At 45.5% G+C, this 15,057-nt stretch overlaps 2 long non-coding RNA genes across 7 annotated transcripts in view; one reads left to right on the top strand and one right to left on the bottom strand.

The window, feature by feature from the left end:
• Window positions 1-5,181: 5,181 nt before the first annotated feature.
• LOC123087864 (uncharacterized) lies at window positions 5,182-14,765 on the bottom strand. 5 transcript variants are annotated; one of them, XR_006441546.1, is made up of 7 exons: window positions 14,012-14,765; window positions 13,602-13,641; window positions 13,201-13,279; window positions 12,093-13,020; window positions 11,821-11,979; window positions 6,181-10,776; window positions 5,182-6,106 (listed from the first exon to the last, which is right to left on the bottom strand). It is a non-coding gene; the product is annotated as an uncharacterized lncRNA (long non-coding RNA). The 5 variants fall into 5 exon arrangements; XR_006441543.1 differs by having other exon boundaries at window positions 12,093-13,279; window positions 14,012-14,090; window positions 14,243-14,765; XR_006441542.1 differs by having other exon boundaries at window positions 12,093-13,279.
• LOC123087865 (uncharacterized) overlaps window positions 9,421-15,057 on the top strand; it is a 9,039-nt gene continuing 3,402 nt past the window's right edge. The window contains exons 1-4 of one of the 2 annotated variants that reach the window (XR_006441547.1): window positions 9,421-9,706; window positions 9,833-9,929; window positions 11,118-11,397; window positions 11,758-11,884. This is a non-coding gene — a long non-coding RNA (uncharacterized lncRNA). Of the gene's footprint in view, window positions 9,707-9,832; window positions 9,930-11,117; window positions 11,398-11,757; window positions 13,879-15,057 lie in introns of those variants that run through there. The other variant, XR_006441548.1, reaches the window with a different exon arrangement.

Genomic DNA, 15,057 nt, shown 5'->3' with positions numbered 1-15,057 from the left:
TGATGACGCTACTACAGGCACAATGTCACCTCTTGCTACAGTGCGTCAGTATCTCTCCACTAACAGTGCAAAAAGCACCTTCCTGCGTAATTCTGAGTTGGTTGTCATGGTAACCTCGTCCAAATCGCCTACTGAACAAAATCTTCCTGCTAGACAGAGTGATATATATGTGCTCCAGACACAAGTCCAATCCCTAATGGACGTTGTTTCGGAAACAAGAATAGTGGTTGAGAAATGCCGTCAAGATATGAATGTTTTTGAAACCAGACTATCAGACATTCGCTTCATTGTTGAAGAGAAATGGCGGAAAAAAGGTGGAGATCGTGCTGCTCCATCAGATTCTACAGCCTGAAACATTAGCACTCAGGTCAAACGATATGTGCTTCTATACATCTGATGGTGCTTTTATCTGGAAGGACTGTAGACTTTATGCCAAGAGGCATTTTGTTGTATGATTGGAATTTATTTTGTTGTGACACAACATTTATGATGCTGCCATAGGCTGCAGTAATTATGACACTATTTTTGTATAGTGTAGGTTTATCTTAGTAATGTATTCGAACGAAAGCTTCGTAGGAGCCCAACATGCCAACATTCGTCGGGCCCATTCCAATTAGGCTAAAAATGATTACGGGCCGAAATTGGCATGTAGCCCACTAAAAATATATGTGCTTAAATTAGCATCAGCTTTCAAATTTTTCTGGTAGGGTTGTGCCCATAGTGGGCCTTTAACAGGCCTAAACATAATTTGGGCCCTCAGTAAAAGTAGGCCGTTTATAGGTGTAAATATGTCGAGCCCATAAAAAACATGGGCCTTTAATAGACCGAAAGTGAGATTGGGCCCTGATTGTGCCAAATAACCCACTGGACTTAGCAGGCCGAAATGGTGGCCCATTTACGATGCGGATATTTGACATGCCAAAATTCGGACGGGCCGTAAATGCGTCGACCTAATACACGGGCCTTTAACAGGCCGGAACTTCGGTCGGGCTAGAGTATCGTCATTTTTATATGGGCCGTTAATGGGCCCGATATGACGTTGGTCCACATATGGCCCATGGTTTACGTCCGGAGTTAACGGGCCAAAAATGACAATAGGCCGAAAGTGGGCCAAATCTATAGTGGGCCTCTAAGAGGCCGAATGACAGACATGGCTGAATATGACCCAAATCCTTCACGGTCGTTTATGGGCCGAAAGTTTTGATGGCCTGTAAATGGGCCCAAGTGAAGTCGGACCTTTAACAGGCTGGAAATACATTGGGTCGTAATTCGGCCCATTTACTTAGCGGACTATTAACGGGCCAGAAGTGACCATGGGCCGCATTGATGACAAGTTTAGACCAGGCCGTTGACGGGCCGATTTGATAGAGAATGCTGGGCCTTTAGCTGGGCCGGCCCATTGTGGTCCGCAAAATCTTGTGGGCCTTTAGCTGGGCCGGCCCAATATGGTCCGCTAAATTTTGTGGGCCTTTAGCTGGGCCGGCCCATTATGGTCCGCTAAATCTTATGGGCCTTCGGAAGGGCCGGCCATTTAAACTTTGTGGGACACTTTTAGGCCGGTCCACGTGTCAACATATCATAGGCCCATCTCGACCGTTGGATGAGTGACACTTGTGCCAACGCAGAGCTGACACGTGGATCCGTCAGCCCATGAGAATTTTACATGTGGAAAATGGGCATTGGTCGTGGCTGTTAAGGGGTTATCGGATCCAAAATCCGACCCGATAGCTTAACGGCGTTCCGTTACGGTGGATGCCACGTGTCAGTCACCCTTGACGAAAGCACTTCTGTGACGCGCGATTTATTGTCATGGAAGTGGACACTTCCGTGATGATAATTTTGGTAATGTCATGGAACACTTCTACGACAGCACAGGTATGACTATCTTGATTCTGTCATAAATTTGTCATGGATGTACATGCATGACAAAAAATGCGACCTACTATGACAAACACGTATCATCACGGAAGTGTATTTTTTTGTAGTGATTGCACTAAATGTTCATGAATACATCGAATCATTCATTTCCACCACAAGAAAGGAGGTGCCGATAAGTTCAAGGCGTTGCAACATATAAGGGCAAAATCATACAAGCTACGCATGAATTTGGTTGATTTTGCTGGAACTGCACAAAAAGAATAGATGGTTTAGTTAGCACGAGGTGCCATGTCAATGTCCGAACTGATCGCAAACCCTGCCCATTTCACAATCGTAGGCATTTGATATTTTGGAATGGGACAACCATATCTAATTTTGCTCATTGATTTTAGCAAGAAGACATGCGTTTGATATTTTCAAATGGGATGCCCTTTGCTGTCAGCAGCGTCGATCAATATTTTCTTTATTCTTTACTTGTGAAGTAAATATTGGCTCTGACATGTGAATCGCTGAGATGCATAATCATTGATTGTTTTGAATGTTCTCTATGAATTGCCAGGCCTGTGTGTTTGATTACAATGTACAGGAATGGTAAAACGCTTCTCAAACTCTTTGTACTCCTTCTGTTCCTTTTTACTTCGCACATTGTGAAAGTGCATACTTTTTTCTATAAGATTGGTCAAAGTAGAGATACTTTTACTGCAGACAAAACTTGTATGCAGAATAGAATGGACCGGAGGGAGTACATGTGAAACTACTACAAACAAGGTGATCACCCGGGGAATAATGCTAGTACGTATTGTTTTGCATGTTCATTCAATGCTACTGATACAAGAATTTGAACTAATCGAAATAAATTCATTCATACATGGTCGGATTTCATATAAACATGCTAGATTTCATTACATTTCATACATTCTTCAACTAAAAAAGGGTGCGCTGGAGGTATAATTAATTAACCGAAGCTACCCATCTGTGTCCAGCTGAGCCGAATAGAAGCTTCAGTGACTTAACTGTAGGTCCAGTTGCATAACTGACATGTGTCCCACATGCCTGTTGGGCCCACGTGTCAGTTAGCCAACTGCACCAGCAGTTAAGTAGAAGCAGCGTCCTTCTCCAACATAGCTCTCCGACTCCACGTGGCCGCCAAGAAGCTAACCGGCCGTCAATGTTCAACCCGCCTATCTTGGTTTCAATCGGACAGTAGTGGCGATGGCCTTACATGGACCCAAGTGGCGGCGACCTACCGTGTTCTACTCTTCCTCGTGTTCTATGTGGTGCAGCCTCATTGGCAGCGGGGTGGGGCCTCAGCGGAGCCTGCGATGTCCTCTATCTCATTGCCGGCGGGCGGGGGAAATCCTCCGCCTAGTTGCCGGTAGGGTGGGGCCTCGGCTCAACCGGCGTTGTCCTCTGCCTCGTTGTTGGAAGGGCGGGGCCTTAGTGGAGCCGGCGGTGTCCTTTGCCTCGTTGTTGGCGCCGTGGGGCCTCGGTGGAGCAGGGCCTCATCGACGCCAGCAGAGCAGGGACTCATCGGAGCCGGCATTTTCCTCTGCCTCGTCCTTGGTCTCGCCAAACAGCGCCTCGCCCACTTCATCGCCCTCTTTGTAGGCGGGCGCAGCCTCTGCCACCCGCATGCGGTACCGCTAGAGCTCGAGGCGGCCCTCGCGGGCGGAGCCGTACGAGTCGAGCAGCGCCTCCTGCTCCGCCCGCACCACGACGATCTGCTTCTCCACCTACAGGTGCAGAGGTGCTTCGGGAGGAGATGGTAGTTGTAGGCGGCGTCGGCCTACGCCTCCCGGAACTGCTCCTCAGGCTTCTGCCTCACCGTGTCCATATATTGGGCATGGGCCTCGCCGATGGTCATGGTGCAATGCATCAGCGAGGATGGCGTAGAGGAGGTGGTTGGCGCCGGATCATCGACTACCATGTTCTCCAATGGGACGTCGTCGTCCTCCGGCTGCCAGCCAGCCAGCTAGTCTGCAACAATGGCTGCCATCTCCTTGTGGTCCATCGTCCGCCCGTCCTGAACAGCGCTGGAGCACGAGGAAGCCATGGTGGGCAGTAGTGGTGTCAACAGGAGAAAGGGAACGGATGCGGATGACTGCGGCTACTGCCGGCACAGCAGTTTATATAGCAATGGTGGGCGTCAGAGAGACGGACATGTGGCGCCAGAGTAACCGCCTCGGCAACCGCGTATCATTCATGTGGGAGGCAGGCGGATGGACGGATAACACTTGTGTCGTTTGAGGGCGGAGCAATCGCTTGCACCGGGAAGCAGGGCGGGCGGCGCTGACCGTTTCGAGCGGAAAGCGTGCGTGGGTGAGGAGATGACTTTACTTGGAGAGGATGATAGTGGGGACCCACTAGGGCCATAGACTCACGTACGCAAGTGCCTCCTTATTATATAAAACTATAATTTTTTTGCTTCCTCCTGGTTTCCTGACATCACGGTCCCACACCATTGTCAACCTATGTAATCAATAAACGAGAGAATTGCACAAGAAGCGGTCGACAGCTGGGACCAATCAGCTCGAGCAGTATTTGTGTTTTTGAGGTGTGAGCACTTCACACTACTAGGAAAAGGGCTATAGATAGGATTGATACTAATGGCGCACCATGTAAGTAGTGCGCAACTACTATATACTAATGGCGCACCGGTTGTAGGTGTGCCATTAGTGTGGAAGACACTAATGGCGCACCAGACACACGGTGCGCCACTAGTATTGATTGTTTTTCATTTTTCCATACATACTAATGGCGCATGTTGTCAAAGTGCGCCATTACTAGTTCTAACTACTAATAGACAGTGCGCCATTAGTATATTTTTTTACTTTTTTGCAAAACTACTAATGGCGCACTTTTCCGCAGTGCGCCATTAGTATATACTAGTAGAGTGCCCGTGCGTTGCCACGGGCTCTTGAAATAGTTTGCAAGAGTTCCATGTTAAATTTCACATGTACAAACAATATAACACAAACACAATTATTGAATAATTGAAGTCCATTTTTACAATGTAAATTGATACAAAAAAGAAAGATTAATGAGATGTCCATATAACAAACTGAGCGATGTTCCAACTAAACATCTATTACAAAACTATCAATATCTAGATGATGCATTTAAGAAATTCTTTGACAATATCAGGAAAGTTGCCTTTAGCTTCATTCCCACGATGTTTTATCAAGTATAATAAAAATTGCTTTCTCAACTCATACCCATCCTGTACGAACAATATATGTAGTTAGTATGAAAATTTCACATCGAAGGTATTAAAACATTTAACGGACAATACTCACCGCGCAAACCGACTTCCCCAATTCTTCACCGTTCCACCAGAGCATAAAATGAAAAACAAAATAACCAGACACATTCCAGCAATTTTTTAAATTAGTAATATAAAAAAATAGTGATAACAAAAATAAATGTTTTTATTATGAATTCATTACCCGTCTATACTCGTTGGAATACCAAACGGAAATAAACGTTGCCATTTAGATATATCGGAATTCCAACCAGACAGCTTTATTTCGAGTGATTCTTTGAAATCCCTTGCAAAACTTTTTAATTTCAGTGCATTGCCTCAAATTTTTATCCTGTGACGATTGTGATGTTTGAACAGGGTCCATAATATATAGACGACATACCTCTTTGTCAATGACGTATAAGTTGTATCGGCCGATGGATGCATAGGGAAGATAAAACTACAAGTGGAGTTATTAGAAACAACAATAAACCATGATAACAATAAACAAAATATTTTACTTACCATGTTGGACGATGAGATGTCGTTGTCCATCTCACGCCAGTTATCAAAAAATATTGCCAATGTCTGGATAGTTTCCTTCTCGAAAATTTTCTGATCTCATGTTGACCTCCAGTAATATGCTCGTGCGTTGCCACAGGCTTTTTAGGTTTTTAGCAATGGAGATAGATTATGTTGTTGTATAAAACTCGATGTAGTTTTGGCTCCTTCCAATGAAATTGATCCGGCCCTTGTCGAAGGATTCTTTTTGAGCATCAACGTAATCTATCTCCATCTCTCTCATACCCCACAAAAAAAGTATTATCATGTGCAACATATATACAAGAAAGAATAATTATTTATATGCATCTCATCGTGTAAAACTGGATGACTTTTGAGTCCAGTAGCTCATAGTTACATCCGTGACTTTCTCAATCGACATTTTCAAAGCATCATCCAAAGCCATCAATTTTTATTATCTCTGACCTACAAAAGTGAACATATAAAAATATATTAAATAAAAAAAAGACAAAGCAGCATGTAGCATTGTCGTCACTTACAAGGCGTGTCATCTCACTGCACCATTTCTTGCATCTCTTCTAAACTTTCCCACATACTCCAAAAGATGATGGCATATTGTACATTTGATTTAAAAAATGAGACGACTATCACTACCTGGAGAGATGATGGTGTACCGAATTAGTTGACTGCCCGTGCATTGGAACGGGTCATAAACATTTCAACGGTTTAACACGAATTTGTGTCTACTGTATACCAGTGGTGCATCTGACTTGCAATCTTTCCTTCCACCACCTGCCATACACGCTTTTAATTCGAAGCACGTAACCATGCAATTGTACCTAAAGATTTCTGAGGGGAAAAAGGATACGTAATAGGTCCTCGTTGTTATATACATGACCATAAGGTCAAAGGAACCCATCCTAATCTAACTTAAGCAAAATTGCATAAGGGCTCACAAGTGGACCTGAAGCTATGACAAGTACAAAATTTAAAGGGTGTTCCTCTTGAACATCCTACGAGGAATAACAATAAGCAAAACCAGAAACAATAGTTCAGTGCTCGGAAAAAATTACTATTGCTTGAGCAGCTTCAACTTCAGGAGTACCTACCAAGGTTTATATTTTACTACATCCTTCTAAAATGTCAGTCTTTGCATAAAACCTTCACATTTTTAGAAAACTATCATGCAGAAATCACATTCTTTATGAGAAACACACCTCATAATAGAAAATTTGTATCATAATAGAATTTGTAGGTTTCCTTGATGGGAAACATACTAATGGGGTCAGATCCGCATCATCATCACAGCTTCGGCCTCTATTGCTACCCATCATTACTCATCTTGTGCAACCTCTCTTCTTTCTGCTTTCACTCCCTTTTCTGGAGTTTGTTTTCAGCAATAGTAGCAACAAAAGCAAGTCCAGCTCAATGTTGTCAGCAACCTAAAAAAAGTTTTGGCTATGATGGCATATTCAGATGGCTTGGCAAGTTCTCATGCTCTTTTTAATCCAAGACATATATATAAGAATCAACTTTCTAAGACAAGAATCAGGCTACTCATGTATGTGCCTTTTAGTCTCTTCCTCAATTTTTCTTCTAGATGGTGCAAATGGAGATTCCAGATAAGGAGGAATGTCAATACACAGTTCCACATTGATTCGTGAGAAAGATACATTAATTTAGAACAAGTGGAGTACCTTTAGTTTCCTCATGTACATCAGCGAATATTGTCTTTTTTACCGTTAAATTACTCTTTTCCTTATCTTCCTCCACCCATTATCTTTGCCTCTCTTCCTCCCGAGCCCAGGCTCACCACATTTTTGAATGGTGCATCTAGATCGCAATCAGACCTTCCATCTCCACCCAGACTTTAACCATGCACTTGATTTACATCTCACACTGTTTAACTTCTCCCTCCCTTTGCCTCTCTCGCTGCAATGCAACATTCTCTCTCTCCCTCCCTCCCTTCCCTCTTCCAATTAAACTACGGCATTTAAGAAGTAAGCATTATGTGTGAGATGTAAATAGTTGTGCCAGAAGGACAATGAAGTTTAATGCGGCTCTATTGGTCAAAAGTAACAACCGCATAAAAAATATCATAAAACGTTTAATGATTTATAAGTTGCATCCTGATTTTAATAAATTTAGGCTAACTTATAAATCACTTGTTCATGATATTGTTCTAGGAGAAAATTGTTGATTTCCCTTCTCGGGAATTTATTATTTAAGGTATGTGATATTGTTCACTATAAAAATATGTTACATTTCTCTATGAGCAAATAGTTGATTTCCCTTCATATAAAAAAACAACCGATTTTTCTATAAGAAATGGGTCACCCCTCATACGCCCGGGCTGGCCGCCCGATCACTGACCGATCATGATTTTTTGACACTGACGGGCCTCTCAGACGGACCTGAAACGCCCGGGCTAACCGGCACCCCCATATCCAGCTAAATATGGGGCGGATATGGGGGCGCCCCGGCATGCCCGCCACGTCGGACCCGGCCCATACTGGCCCACCAGACCCCACTTATATTCATCCCCATCCGCTTGCCGGAGCAAACCCTAGCCACATCACTCCACTCCTCTCCCCTTCCCTCCGCCACCCGAGCTCACCTCCGACGGATTTCGATCTTCTCCGCCATGGTAGAGAGCGGATCGGACTCCGACCAGTCCAGATCCGTCGACTGGGGTGTCATCCCGTGTGGGTTGGAGGAGGCAATGGCAGTCCACACACTCCGCAGCCCCTGGGAGGACAGCACCCGACCGACAGATGGATCCGTCCGTCGTGAAGCCATAGCGTCTGCTCACCGGGCGCTCAGGTCCTCTGGTGCTGGATCCTCGCGGTCCCGGCAGCCGAAACACTTCTCCTTCCCCATCACCGGTCGGGCAGACTACGAGTCTCACCGGGAACAGGCAGCACGCTGTGGGAAGGAGACGATAAGGGCCGCTGAGGCTGGTATAGCGGCGGAAATGGCGGCGGCGAAGGCGGCTGATGCAACGACGAGGGCGGCCGAAGAGGAGGAAGCCATCCACGCCCACATTTGTAAGAAACTGCAGCGGAGGACCACGCGCGCCCTCGCCCTATAGCAGAATCGGGCGGTCTGTGCCATGAACGGACTGCCACCGAAGGAGGAGAAGGAGGACAACGACTGCGAGGACAGCTCCGGTGACGAGCAGATCCGGCTCGATCCGTACTGCGTCTTCGACCGATACTTCCGCGAGAAGGACGACAAGGGCGTCGGGAAGGGCAAGGGCAGCCGTGGATGAACTCCACCATAGCCAAACATGCCAAATTTTGGTAGTCCGATGGCATGTTTAGTGTAGTGTGATGGAGTAGCCGGACGATGCGTATGTGTCGACGTAGTTGCATGAGTTTGTATGGATTTGAGATATGCTAATTGAGGTGTCCGGATGTGGATTGTATTTTTTTAGGAGTGCCCGGTCACTGCCCACGGACGCACCCGGGCACGTCCGCGGGTGTTTAAGGGGCCGGATTTGCCAAGTCCGATTGTAAATGCTCTAACAAAATATATCGCTGAAAAGTACTACATAACACACTTTTCTGGATCATTGCACGTTTTCTGTCGCGTATCGGTTTTTCTTTACTTCCCAATATAGCACAACACCGGACGCCGCACAACGCTCTCGTTCCCCTCACTCTCTCCGCACCACTCTCTCATTCCCCTCCACCAAATCCCTAGCTCTAGTCCGACGAACCGCCTCCCTCTCGCCCGCGTCGCCGCCTCCCTCCGACGGACGCGCGTCGCCACCTTCTCTCCCTCTCGCACGCGTCGCCTGCTCCAAAGATTTCTTTACCGAGGTTGAGGAGGAGCAGGCGGAGCGCGGGCAGGGCGGACTTCTCCTACCCGACAACGGCTGCAATGAACGCCGGCGCTCCTCATCGCCCTCGACCTGCAAGGAGGAGCGCCCGTACTGGACGCTGCCGTCCCCGACAGGCTCTCTTCGATGGAGCCCCCCTCCATCTCGACGGCACCTGAGAGCGAGCCCGCACCCGTCCCAGTCGACTACCATGCTCTACGCTCGACGGCAAGACCCACGAGGTGTGCATCTTTCTCGTACTGTCTGCGTGGGTAGATTCTTGATTAGGAGTATAGTATGCTGTGATTCTTGTGAGGATGGGATATGGATGCAGATGGGATATGGTTGTGATTCTTGATGGGATGCAGATGGGAGTAGGATGTATGTTGCGAAGGGAAGAACTGTGGGATATGGACGACGAGGCAGCTCGTGAAGATGCGGTTGCTGCGTCTGCACTGATTAGGTGTAAGACAATTACTCCAACATTGATTTTCATGTTGCTTATCCGACACTTACAGTACTGCGTCTCCTCAGTCTAGTTTTTGCAATATACTCCCTCCGTTCGGAATTACTTGTCTCGGAAATGGATGTATCTAGAACTAAAATACATCTAGATACATCTATTTTTGCGACAACTAATTCCGAACGGAGGGAGTAGTAGGGATGGTCTTTGTAACTGAAAGGAGTAGCACTATTTTTTATGGATTGTACTGTTGCATAGTGTACATGGTTTGAAATTCCAACATTTACTCATCCTTTATTGTTGCTAGAGTAGATGTTGTAGTACTGCTGCTAAAATGAACATAACTGAAGCCATAGTTCAGTTTAGCAGATGATTCTTTTTAGTTTAGCATATTATTATTTTCATATGTTTTTCAGAAGGAGTAATGCTTAGCAGTTTATTTTATTTTTCATTTTAGGAGTATTGCAGATGGAGTAGATGATTCCTTGACGCTTGTGCTAGGAGTACTCCAATGTAGAGATGCATGTGCAGAGTACTCCAGTGTAGTGATGCATGTGCTTGAATCACCTAGTTCAGTTAGAGTATTTACTGAATATTGTTGATGATGCAATAGTTAAGAGTACACAGATGATGCAGATAGATGATGCAGTAGTTAGAGTATTTAGATGATGCAAAAATTATTTAGGAGAAGATGATGCATGCTGTCAACTCTGAAATGTGCATAAATAATTGTTTAGGGCTTGTACTCTGAAAGTTTAGGAGCAGGCTTGTACGATCAACACTTAAAGCTTGTAGGACTTGTATCTGGAGTAGATGAGCCATGCATGTCTTGGAGTACTGCTTCTGCATCTGCAAATGTTAGGTTAATTTCAGTTTAGTGCAAATATTCTGTTCTTAGTACTGCTTCTGCATCTGCAAATGTTAGGTTAATTTCAGTTTAGTGCAAATATTCTGTTCTTAGTACTGCTTCTGTCCAGATCAGTTTGTATAGTTTTTGTTTCTGTTTTTGTTTGTACAGTTTGTTACTCCTCCAGTACAAGTAACTGGAGCACAGTTTGTTAGCTGTACAATAACTGTAATTGTTGTGAATTTACAGTAACTGCACAGTTTGAATCAGTTTGGTACAGTAACTGTCTCTGCTCCGCTTGATCCGCCTCCTATGCGGCTCCTCTGAAATCAATTTGAATCAGTTTGCAGATGAGAAGGTGCTGCTAGGCGAGGAGTGCTCTGGGCAGCGAGGAGTGCCTGGGCCAGCAGCGCCTCTAGGCGGCGAGGAGTGCCTAGGCCAGCGCGGCTAGGACGAGCGCCAGCAGCGGTGGCCTCCACCTGGGCGCCTGGCCAAGGAGGAGTGCCTGGGTGCGGTGCGGCAAGCAGTGCCTGGGAAATAGTGAGGCGTGAGTTGCTGGGCGAGGCACGAGGTGCTGACGACGGCGAGGTTAAAATTCAAATAGATCTGGGAGCAGAACAATGGTGAGGGCAGAATTGTACTTTTACAGAGATTTGGGAGCTGTCGGAAATACAAAACTGTATTATATTTTGTTATAGAGGGAGTTGTATGTAGATTTTTCCTGTTAAATTCTAAGGCCGTTTACTCTCTGAGCTAAAAAGTTGCTGGAGTTGGGTACTACACTCACCATATGAACATATATCTTCAAGCTGAACCGCCTAATTTAGTGATTATACATTTTGTGGTCAAGATGTCTTGTGCATGTACATTTAGATTTAATCTGGCCACAAGAAAATGTTTGAATTTTGCTTGCTCTATTGTGTAGCTGGACATTCTTGTTACTGTAAGTTCAGTGGCCCTGTTTAATTCAATTAGTTTTGCAGGTACCCATAAAATGGAGAAAAGGTCATGATATAGTGTGGAATGCAAATATTGCTCACACTGACCTTGCAAAATGAAGTCAGACCAGAACTGGATGATTGATGCAGGCGAACAAAATTAAGTTTCGAGGTACACGTATTTGAGCACCATGCCCTCCCGAGCTTCACATATTTTTGACTGTAAGCTTTACTTTTGTGATTCATCTCTTCTACCACTGACAGATGCTAAACAACAAGGATAACATTATAAACATTTTGGGAGACAGATTAAAAAATAAGTGAAGTAGAATACACTATTCAGAAACAAACTTAGCTATAAAATCATATTAGTAACCCACCTCGCATCCATCTTTGTCGACCAGGTGTCGTCTTTGGTAGTTTCTCGCATCCCCATCAGCTTAGTTCTGTTGCGCTCTCGTAGTTGCTTAGCAAGATTTACCCATTCCCAACCGGATCCAAACAGGGTTAAGTTCTCTGAGCTCACTAATTTTGTAGTCAATTTCAATGCAAAAACAGGTAAACTATATGACCCAATGCGATAAACCATAAGCAATCATGTGCATTTACCTGGCACTGGAGACATTTGGGAATGATGATCAACATTAGAGATATCACGTAGAGGAGGTCGGCGCAGATTTGGCACGTCCATATCTTCAAGTATCATGGTCTGTCGGCGCCTTCAGAATGAGAACACTGCGACAACAGCGTTGTAAAGACAAATCCTACTTTAGTTCCCTGGGAAAGGGCATCCTACTCGCGCCCCTGCCGCTGATAAGTACCTTTTTTCTCTCCACTTTCTCGCTCATAATCCTTAACTTTTCCTAACAATGGACCAAATTGTCTTGGTTTAAATTAAAAGTAGTATAAGAAACCTGCGGCTAAATATTTGTTAGACCTTGCTTTCACCAAATAGAGTACTGACCACGTTGACGTTTAGCTCACTGACCAAATTGAGTACTGACCACAGAACTTGCTTTGACCACATTAATGGGCCATATGCAGAAGTTCAAATGGTAATCTCACACTGGTTTATGCCGGCTCCCGTAAGCACAAATTATTTCATATGAAAGACGTATGTAGGTCCGTATGTAGGTTTATTTGTTTTCTTAGAAATGAAAGTAGGAGAGACCCTTACTGTTCAATTAGGCCATAGAAAAAACAAGTCCATTTCTCCTGTCAAGCAAAATAACTCAAGAAGCTAATTAATAGTGCAAACGGAGCTTACTTTTTTCTAAGGAAATTATTTGCTTCACATGACATTTGTTCCTGCAATATTATAATTATAATTCAATGTATTGTTGGTAATAGGCAAATTTATATCTGAACAAATTCTATGAGAAAGCAACGGGGCTCCCTGAAACTACACGGCTCCCTGAAACTACACATTATACCCTTTGTGTTAGTCAAGATCAAAAAATAGCTAGGCATTGGTAATCATGATTGTACCTTATAATCAAGTTATTTGTTGCGTTGATGTCTGGGTTAAAGTATATCCGAGACTGCTCAGTCGTACCCAAGATAGCATCTGAAATTCAGTGCATACAATCAGAGGCATGTTACCTCCAGAAATCCCTATCAAAAGACACTGGTTTCCTTCCCCGCATTACATATGCCAAAAGAGACTAAGCATAGCCTTAACCCATTTAGTTGTCTAGATGACCAGATTAAATCATAAGCATTACATGGTTCTTATTTCAGTGAAAAGGAATACCGTTGAATAATGATTACCAATGCATATGTCAGCATGCATAATACAGAAACCACACGTTTAATCATTTAGGGGGGCAGATACATTTGTTTTCAGAGCCTACAGATGCACAAAAATAAAATAGCACCTACAGACTCACCTGTATGCTATGGATCTTCCACCTCGCAGACTGTGTCGACCTGCTTAGTGCACGGCAGTAGTGAATAAAAGGGACTGAATAAGACTGAAAACTAAAATAAGAAGTAGTGAATATGCCAACAAGCTAAGAGGCAAAAGAAAACTAAGAAGGGGACTGAGAGTGAGAGGATCAATGAACATGACTGAAGAAATAAGAATGAATATGACTAACTAAATTTCATAATACTGAACTGACCACCCACTGTCAAAAAAATAACATGGTGATGACTGACAGAAGTCCAGAAAATGATGTTGAACTGACCAAAACTGCAAAACATGGTGCTGAAAAGAATTGGAAACAAGAAAGCATGTGCATACTGATCCACTACCCATTCCCCACAGAATTCTAATGTAATGTAGCAGAGATGTTACATGAGGAAAGCAGTCCACTAAGGATCTGCCGATCTGAGACATTTTGGCTGGACCTCGTTTTCCATCTGTGATGATCGACCTAGCACAACGAATCAGTGAACCACGAGGGGTTAGCAAGGGAACTCGACTGAACTAATACAACCATGGAGCGGGGACTGAATCGTTGGAGCACAAGGGAGCGCAACTACAAGAAGTCAGATACGAGGGGGGAAATCAAGAGGAAATGCTCACCGCCTGGCAACGACGGCTGCTTCTGGCCTCCATCGCCTCCAGTGAGAAGCTCCGACGGCGAGTTGCTGGACGACGATCTGGCACCCACCTTCTGTCGGGCTGCTGCTACTCCGCCGCCGTAGAGGCTCTACGGCGACTACCCCGGACAGATCTGGCCACAGCGACCACCGGAGTGGCAAGGCCTGGCCCTCTCTCCACCAGATCGGGTCGGGGAGGGGGAGCTCCTGGCCTTCGACGAAGGGAGGAGGGAGGCCGAGACCCACCTAGGCCAGGCGCGTGGGCGCCGCCGTGCTGTACATGGCTGCTTGGGGAGGGGGTGGTGGCGGCCAGCTGGGGAGGGAGGTCGTGGTTGCCAGCTCCTCTCGAACGTCGGCGGCGGCGGCTCCTCTCCGATCTCGGCGGCGGCGTAGGGCTCCGGCGGCTGGGGCGTGGTTCTCGTCCTCGTAGCGAGACGATCGAGGGCAGACTGGAGGCCTCGCTCCTGGTTCGTGCGAGGGGGCCTCGATTTTTTTTCGTTGGTTTCTTTTCGTAGGTTGAGGCAGGACGAAAATAAACCAGTGAAGGTGGTACCAAAAAAACCCAGGCGAGGTGGGACGAAAATAAAACCCGGAACGCGACCTATCAACTGAGACATTAGGAGTTTAGATATATTTTTTTACTATTCAGTAAAAACTACTAATGGCGCACTTTTTGATCTCGATCTCGATCCCACCCGCACCCTCCCCCGCTAGTTCCACCGCCGCCGACGACCCACCGCAACCCTCCCCCACTAGCTTCACCGTCGCCGACGACCCACCGCAACCCTCTCCCGCTAG

The sequence above is a fragment of the Triticum aestivum genome, chromosome 4A (genome assembly GCF_018294505.1).
Source record: "Triticum aestivum cultivar Chinese Spring chromosome 4A, IWGSC CS RefSeq v2.1, whole genome shotgun sequence".
Lineage (NCBI taxonomy): Eukaryota > Viridiplantae > Streptophyta > Magnoliopsida > Poales > Poaceae > Triticum > Triticum aestivum.
Note: the sequence above shows the minus strand (reverse complement) of the source record. Positions and strands in the feature narration are given on the sequence as shown.